Consider the following 9,911-nt stretch of genomic DNA (forward strand, 5'->3'; position numbering starts at 1 on the left):
ATACACAAACAGAAAAGACATTGCCTGGTTGCTGAGTTGTTACCTTAGTAAATACTAGACTTGCTTTTCCTGATGGAAATACCAGTGTCTTTGAGGCAGAAGAGTTAAAGTCAGGTTTTATGTTTTGGCTGTAGTCGTTGACTGGATTATATGCACAAGAAATGCAGCGTTGTTGCTCTTTACATTCGGTGAGCATCTTCTTTTAGATCAACTGTGAGATCTAAACACCATCATTTTAGTGTAATAGCGGTTATGAATAAATGCATGCAAGAAACAAAAGACTAATCACAATTTATGATGCAAATAATTACAAAAATTTCACAGTTTGGCAAACATTATTACAACATCATTGTTGTTGGTTAGATTTTGAATGCAGAACTTGTAAATCATTGAAACCCATTATGAGGTTTTGTGGCTTTTATTCCATGTCAAATATATGCATTTAATTTGAACAAAATCAACTTTTACCAGATATATGCATTTAAAATGTACAGTCTTTGTTTTCTGGGAAAACAAACATTGCAAACTCAACTTGCACTGAGGCAAAAAAAATTATTTGGTCCAATAAAACGCTCTCAAATTCAAGCCTGCTCCGCCCCCTAATAGGCCACCATCTGATCTGACCAGCGAATCATAGTTCAAGCTGTGGTGTAGCTTAAAGGTTATTGGTTATTCATTTATTTTTTGATGAGGCCTTTGATAGATCCTGAACAAACTTTCTGTTCCAGTATAAAATACATCTGCAAAAGAAAGAGAACTAACTGCAGAAAACTGAGGAATAATAATAATAATAGGAATATAAATACATTGCAGCCGTGCAAGCTTGATATGAAGGTAAGATTGCGGGTTTGTTGGACGTGCTGTCCACAATGTCACTGTAAGACAAAAGCAACACAAACTTTGTGGAATCATACACTCGATATGGCCACTAGAGGACAGTAGAAGCACACTGTCGAGTGTACCGTGAGCTGTGGTTAAATCCCGTTCAAAACACTTCAAATATTGTGTGAAGACAACAAGCTTGAAATACTTGTTTAATTCTAATTGCCTGGGCTAGAAACACTCAGTTAACCCAGTAAAACTAATAGCACGAATCATGATGAACGTATGGCTTTGATCAGAGTCGTAAATGGCTTTGTTATTGTATGGCATCGATTTGTTCAACAGAACGACAGGCATTATGTATTAAAACTTGTATTTTGAATAATCATAACATATTGCTCATTCCACTAAAACTTTGTAGGATCATGGTCACATTACAATATTTTAGACTTTATTCAGATTATGTGTATTTCTCTTACAAAAAAGTAAGTGATGATACTATATGGAACAGTGATGGTATCGTATGGTAATCGTACTATCATACTATGAAATATACCATGTTATTTATATGGTACCCCAAGATACTTCCAAGACTACCATGACATATTATTATTATTATTATTATTAGCCTACTTTTTTGTAAGTGTTGTGAACCTTCAGAGATTTGAACAGAAAAAAAAAATCTTTGCAATCATAGATGATAATGCGTATTATCTTTGTGAAAATTGAAATCATTTTAAGCTGTTGGGTTTGACCTTTTTAGGGGTCAGAGAGACCTAGCACACTATTAAGGGTGTATTTCCCAGTTGAAATAGACTACAGAAGGAGCATCCAATCAGCAATTTGAATTTGGGGTCCAAATCTCAGTAAATTGAACAAGGTGGTAACCAAATGTAAAAGATGATTCAGTAAAAAAAAAAAAAAATGGATAAAAAAAAAAAAAGATTTGGTAAAACTACACAATAAAGTATCATTTGTTAACATTAGTTAATTTAACATGAACTAACAATGTAAAATACGTCTACATCATTTACTAATCATGTTAATTTCAACATTTACTAATACAATTTTAAGAGCAAAAGTTGTATCTGTTAACATCAGTTAATGCACTGTGAACTAAAATATTCAAATCAAATCAAAACTAACATGAGCATGAACATTTTTATTAACTAACATTAGCGAAGGTTAATACTGTAAAAATATATTGCTCATTGTTTCTTTATGTTAGATAATGCATTAACCAGTGATAACAAATGAGACCTTTTTTTCCTTATTTGCTACATAGAGATATGCAATATAGTGCATTTAACTACCTATTTAAATGTAAAGTGCAAAACATTTTCATTTGTAATCTACAATAATTGACCAGTTGACTAATCGTTTGGAATTCCTCAATGAAAATCTGCTTTCAAGTTCATCTGAATCTAAACTAATGTTTGTTGAGTGACTAATCGACTCACTAATCCATAGAATGGTTGTCTTCGACATGTCTCTCTACTTAGTGTTTTTATAGTCATACTGAAGTCAGGCTGTTGTCCAGATGAACTACTACCGAATCCAAATGTCCTTTTCGTGGATGATTGCCAGAAAAAATCACATTAAACGGAACCTACACAAATGGCCGGGTCACTGATTAAGAGAAGAGAAACTCTACGTTTCGGTCCTTCTGGTCGGTGGCGCCGGTGAGAGAGATAAGGTAAACAAAAGCTGTTAAATTTAGGCTCACTTCCATTCCCCCAGAACTGATTGCATTGACCCAAAGTCACAGATAAGCAGCCGTAGAGGATGATAATATACGTCCCATTGCAACTTTTGTGTTTTATCGGTCTCCGACCTGGAACAGCGCTCCCTTAAGAGAGCTCTCCACAGTCTGACAGACCTAGAGTCTGAAAAATACAAGCAGTTCTGAAGCTATAACATTCTGTCTACTGAGATCATGTCTTCATCTGCTCAGGTTTTGAAGGTAGCGTAGATGTACACTAACGGTCAAAAGTTTGGAATAATTTTAATGTTTTTGAAAGAAGTCTCTTATGCACACCCAGGCTGCATTATTTGATTAAAATGAAAACAGTAATATTGTGAAATATGATTTTTTTTTTTTTTAAGAACTGTTTTTCTATAAACTTTTTTTCCGGGTTTAGGAGGCAGAGTTTGAGGAAAGCACTACATGATGAAATTCAAAAGCACCATTTACAGAACTTTGCATAAGTTGTTTTGTTGCATAAGTGCTGAAACCGTGTCTTTGCCAGGAAGTGGAAATAAAGCCCAGCAAATCTGAAATCATCCAATGCATTACCAAAATTGGTACCAAACAACTTACTCAAAACTAAAGTTCCCCACGCACACACTCACTCACTCACTCACACACTCACTCGCTCACACACACACACACACACACACACACACACACACACACACACACACACACACACACACACACACACACACACACACACACACACACACACACACACACACACACACACACACACACACACACACACACACACACACACACACACACGCAGCCTCTTGTACATCTATCTTTATGAGGACATTCATTGACACAATGCAATCTCTAACCGCTTACCCTAACCTTACCCATCACAACTAAGTGCCTAACCCGAACCCTGACCCTAAACCTCATTATAACCTTATCCCTAAAACCAAGTCTTGACCCTCAAACAGGCCTTTAAAGGCTCTCAGAAAGTGAGGACCGGCCAAAATGTCCTCACTTTACTCTCTTTGTCCTCACTCCAATGGTCTAAAACTCAAACTGGTCCTCACAAAGAGAGTTGTACAAGTACACACACACACACACACACACACACACACTCACTCACCGCTGTTTAATAAGCAGTTCGTCACACACGGCCTCTGTCCTTCAGAAACAGTGCATGGATTGCATGCGGGTGAATCTATATTTGAGCAAGACTCTTTCTTCAGTCATCATGGCTATATGGCGAACATTGAATGATGACTTAAATTTCAGCCATATAGTATTGCTCCAGAAGACTTGGTATGCACTATCCATTTGAATGAGACCGTAAACAAACTAATAATCGTTATGTGATGCATATTTGCCAGTCATACATTAATAAAACAGGTAAGAAACTGCAAAAAAAATAAAAAAATAATCATGATTCATGGCATAGTTTATTACTTTGTAACATTTTTATTCAGACTGCTTATAATCAGGCATAAATCTAAAAAAAAAAAAAATTCAGGTTAAAAGTATGAACACGGTTTAAATATATGGCAAGCTGTGGAACTAGAAATACTGAATTAGATCAAATGTATGAGATTAAAAGAAATTGGATTTATTGATGATAAATATATAAACCTGGTTATGAAACACATTCAGTTTATTAGTATACCATTAGAGAAATCTTGCCTGCTTTTTACCTGTTTAATTTATGTATGACTGACAAATATGCATCACATTAAGTTTATTAGTTTGTTTATGTTAAAACTGTGTCATCCAAATGGAGGGAAATTTTATATGCAATTCAAATACATAAACCTTTAATGTAGGTCTAATTCTTGTTTTTTGAACGATATAGCATTCTAGTCATGTGGATGTATTTTATGGTGTTTAATTTCCCTTTTTGAAGCATTTAATAAAATAAAAAAGGCTTTTGCTGTAAACATTGAATGTTTTATGAAAAGTTTTATGTATTGTTAAAAGAAGAATAGCTACAATTTGCAATTTTACATAATTCATAAGCACCATTTGCAGAACTAAAGTGCATCATTTGCTGAAAACTTTCCTGTCTTTGTCAGTAAGTGGAAAAAAGAGCACTGAATATTAAATCATCCAATGCATTTGTTTTTTCCCCCCAGTCCAAACATGCATCCCATCATTATAATGAATAGCATAGTTTTGTTCCACAGGGAAAAAAACTAAAAAACATTTGGAATTACAAGAGTTTGACTTTTCTTTTACTTACAATAATCGTACAACTAAATTTACAGAGATGCAGATATTTCTTTGGGAGTTGCATCTAAGATTGAATTGGTCACTGAAAACTAAAGTTCCTCAGAACAGTGTGAACTCATCCCATCTCTCTCCTGTAACTCATACACACACTCAGAAGGACCTTGAGGTCATTGTCAGACGTATCATTAAACTTTGGCCAATCAATCACCATGAAAATGTCTCATTTCATGTGCCAACCAATCAAAAGCACAATATGAATCTCGAGTCAAATCAAATATACAATTAGCACAATTTAAACATTAATATGCAGAAGCATGCTGACTTAATAATAGCCCATTTACCCCTTCAGTCACATGCATTAGTATTAGTATTTCGCTTGAAAACCTTCTTCTGTTTTTTTTATTTTATTAATTTAAATACGATTTTTGCTGTGCATTCACATAATCCAGTTCAGATGTTTTTTTTATCTTTCAGCTTTTATTTGCGACCCGTTTTGAATAAACATCTCTCTCTCTCTCTCTCTATGGCTGATCTGGCTAATAAATTGGATAGCGCAGGGTCAGTGTGTTTGCTATATCAGAGGCGAGTCGCTTCAGCTCGCATCGGGCCGCCTCGCCGCAGGATTGGAGTGACACCCTGGTCACTTATTTGAAAGTGTGCGCTGATTGCTCTCGCAAAAATGCCAACCACACTTTTTTTAGTCTGCAAGGAGGAGAGAGACTCTAATCAACCTTCAGAGAGTCTCTGACGTCACAGGTATTACTTATGTGGTGTGTGTGTGTGTGTGTGTGTGTGTGTGTGTGTGTGTGTCTTGTTATTTGATCCGCTTGCTCTATGTTTACAGGCGTATAGGGATGATATATCAGTTTTCATATCAGTCATTCATTTGATTTCTATGCTTATTTATGTACTGCTCGAGCAATACTAGCTTGCATTTTGGGGTCAGTTTTATTGTTGTTGACAATAGTTGTGTTTGGAATGGGAATATCAGCATATTGATTACTGCATTATGATCATTATGTACGGCATACTACTTACTGTAGTGCTTGAAGTCTGTGGTCTGACATTATTTGAAGTTCAAACCTAATGTCCCATGAACACAAACCACACTCATAAAACAGCCCGACTTGGGCAGATTAAAGCTCTTTCCATTTGCACATCATTTTGTTATCCCAGTTACAGTCAAATTAGCCTGCTCGCTCTTATCACTCACCCCATTGCATTGTGGGATATTCAGCAAGACTTTCTTTTTAATTAACTTACAGGCCTTAGAAATGTGTGCATTTGTGTGAACTTTTCTAATGTATTTTTAATGCTTTACTGTAGTTATAGTCATCCCTGAAGGCTGTTGGGTTTGCGTTATTGTTTTTATAAGACAATTATTATAAAATAAAAACGTTAAAGTCACACATTTTCATTAAAATATTGTTTTATTGAACCAATTCATTAGATGCCTCTTTCAATTCCTTATATTTGATATTGAGTGCCTGTACAAAAACGTATTTAACATATGAAAGTAAATGGAAAACTAATTGGAAAATTTGCACATTTGTAAGTTTAGTTTTTATATGTCTATCTTTCGAATTTGATGAGCTTCTTATGAAAGCTTGTTTCCGCCATGGAATAAAACAATTTAAAAGATCATTGCGACTTTTTATCTCACAGTTTGGTCTTTTTTTCTCTCACAATTACGAGTTATAAAGTCAGAATTGCGAGATATAAACTTGTAATATGCGAGTTATAAAGTCAGAATTGCATTATATGTCACAATTGAGTTATAAAGTCCATTTCTGAAGAAAAAAAATACTTTTTTTCTAAGAATTGCTCTTTTTTTTATCTTACAATTCTGACTTTATAACTCAAAATTACTAAGTTGAAATTACTTTAAAAAAAAATGTTTATTCTGTGACCGAAATTAATTTGACCCAAATTACCATAAAGTTTGATTTGGCACAGTTTGTCTCATCAAAGTTTGATGAGTCATGGCCTTTGACACCAGGAATGAAAGATATGGCAAGTGTTTTCTCCTTTCTTTTAGGAGCCTATAATTTGCAATGATAATGGATATAGTTGAATTATATTATTTGCATTTCACATTCCCTTTAGCAACAGCTGTTTCTCATTTTTGGGAGGCACTCCACCTGTTGAGAAGAACTACACCTGAAAAATCCTGGTAAATGCCACGATTGAGTCACTTTATCCTCTTCAAACCTTCTATTCTTTCTCCTCACACACAGACATGACCACACATACACGCACAAAGTGGGAGACTATTATTAAGAATGTAGTAGTTGTTGGTTTCAGCAGAAATGTCAGCGTGTGTTGTAACCTTTACTCGAGCATGTTATCTGCCTCCGTGGCAGTGCAATGGGAAAATGAAGGACGAAGACAACGCAATGGGATTTGAAAGGTCCCCATCAGCGTCTTGCCCCGAGGCGCTCTCCCTTTCACAGTTCAGCAACGCGAACACACACCGTTTTACGCGTGCGCGCACACACACGTGGCACCGTGGAGAGAGCTTCAAATGTTGCTATCTGTCTCTGCACATCTTTATCTGGCCGTATAGGGCTGAACGTGCTCTGTCGAGGAATTACACTGCGCTCGGGGAAGCAGGTAAAGTCGCTGAAACAGCTTTGCTAAGCGCATTTGCTCGGTCAGTGGTAAGTCTTACTGACGCTGTTTACTGCAGTCAACAAAATCAATAATCAAAAGGTGGACATGCTTGTACGCTGCGTAGCTTAATGTGATTTACACTAGTAGGACATGCGCATCAACGTCCTGGCGGTACTAGTAGGCCAACAACACTCATCAACAAATCAGATTTTAGGGCTACTGAAGGCCATCTTCAGTCATTATAATGGGAGCAATCTAGTTTTGTTGAGTTGCATGATGTCATGATGTGCAGTCACTCAGTATTTTGTACCTCTAGTGATTATTCAGCATATTTTAATTTGAACCTGTATATATAGGCTATATTCAGCATTAAATTGATCAAAAATATTACAAATGATTTCTGTTTCAAATAGATGTTTTTTTTAAACTCTAAGTTGTTTTCATCAAAGAATCACAATTTGTTTTATCAGTTTCCACACAAATATGAAGCATCACAACTGTTTTCAACGTTGATAATAATCAGAAATGTTTTTTGAGCGGCAGATCATCATATTAGAATGATTTCTGAAGGATCATGTGACACTGAAGACTGGAGTAATGATGCTGAAAATTCAGCTTTACAACAAAGGAATAAATGACATTTTTCAATATATTCAAATAGAAAACAGTTATTTTAAATTGTAATAATATTTCACAATATTGCTGTTTTTACTGTATTTTTTTAATTATATAATTGCAGCCTTGGTGTGCATTAAAAACAGACCCCAAATGTATTCACATTTCCTTATTTATTATTTTTGCAGGTTTTGTCCTCCTGTGATAAATTGCTTGTGATCTTCATTTGTCGCTTTGGAAGTAGCATTGATGGACCTGGGTGTGTGTTTCAATATGACAGTGTGTGATATGAAACATTGCACAGGTCAAGAGATTCCAAAAATTGCGGGTTCAAACCTCTTAAGACATAATTCTTGAGACATCACTGTTCCCACGATACGATGTGCCTGTGAAAGTTATGCAAACTGCAAACAAACAGAATCTCTCTCTAGTCTACATTAATTTAACTGCATTGTTAATGTCTGCGATGGAAGGGACGGGTCCACTGACGCGAGATGAGGCGTTTGTGCCGGTGGTTTTACTGATGCACTGCTCAAGGATGTCTTGTTTTATTACATTATTAAGAATTATTACATGCAATCCACAGACTAGTTCTTCCTTGTGGAACACAAATGAAGATATTTAGAAAATTGTCAATGGGGTCCAATGCAAAAGTTGTTCAGGATTCTTAAAAATAAATGTTCCAAAAGGGGTTTTCCTCAGCAATACCCATGTTGGGTTCCCAGAATAACCTTTCATTGCTCTTCACTCTTAAAAGTAAAGGTTCTTTATTGACATTAATGGTTCTATTTAGAACCTTTGACATTAATGGAGCCTTTCAAATGCACAAAAGTTTCTTTACATTGGGAAAAAATTCTTTAGATTTTAAAAATGATTTTTTTGTGACTCGGATCTGTTTTTGTCATGACAGTGTGAACAGTGCAAACCACATGGAATCCTAAATCCGATACAGGTCAGATGTTTTGCGATGCGACCTCAGTCTGAACAGTCATATTGGAATTTGTGAGACTTTTAAGTCACTCTAGATCAACATTCGTCAAGTCAAGTTACCTTTATTTATATGGTGCTCTATACAGTACAGATTGTTTCAAAGCAGCTTTACAGTGATAACAGGAAAATAATGCAACAGAGTTAGAAGAAAATAGCGTCATAGTCCAGCTTAAGTAAGTTCAGTGATGGTTTATTTCTGTCGTAAACAAGTTATTAATTTAGTGCATATATATATAGCCGCTCTGGAGAAACACCGCCCGGCTGGGGAATCCAGCTTAATCTGGCAACCCATCTTTTAATGCCTGTTCATAATTGAGACGGTTTTTCTGAACTGGTGACGTCTGTCAAGTGTGACGAATGGGATCTTTCTCACTCTTGCCGACTCTCTCTCTCTCTTTGCTTTCTCTGCTCTTTTTACCATCATTATTAAGCGACCTCTGCAATTTTCTTTCAGCGGGAAAAAAACAAAATGGGAAATTAATGAAGATGGTGCCTGTCACAGGGAGAGGGCTGGTTAATTGGTTGTTTCCTCTTTTTCTACAGATGGATGAAGTGTTTTACAGCTGTATCTAAGCATCGCTGTGAACCTGAGCATGAGTAAAACACTGATCCGAGACCAGCAGACCACCTAAAGGCCAGTTCACCAAGAACGATGACTATATTAGCGTCCCACACCAACACACGATGTTGTTCTGTAGCTTATATAAGCGCACTGCAGGTTTGAAGTCTTCCACTTTAAATGCTGGAGCTCTTTAAAGCAGGATGGATTCTGATTGGCTGTCAATGTTTTTATCATTCAAGCTGGAAAAATTAATTCTGAAAGTGATTCCAGTTATATTGTTTCTCTGAGCTGTTGTGGTTTATAGTTGTGGTGGTGTGTACTCTGCAATTCTTTTATATTTAGAACGATTTGTAGAGCTATATCTTTATT

Source organism: Leuciscus leuciscus (genome assembly GCF_965113295.1).
Source record: "Leuciscus leuciscus genome assembly, chromosome: 14".
NCBI classification, from domain to species: domain Eukaryota; kingdom Metazoa; phylum Chordata; class Actinopteri; order Cypriniformes; family Leuciscidae; genus Leuciscus; species Leuciscus leuciscus.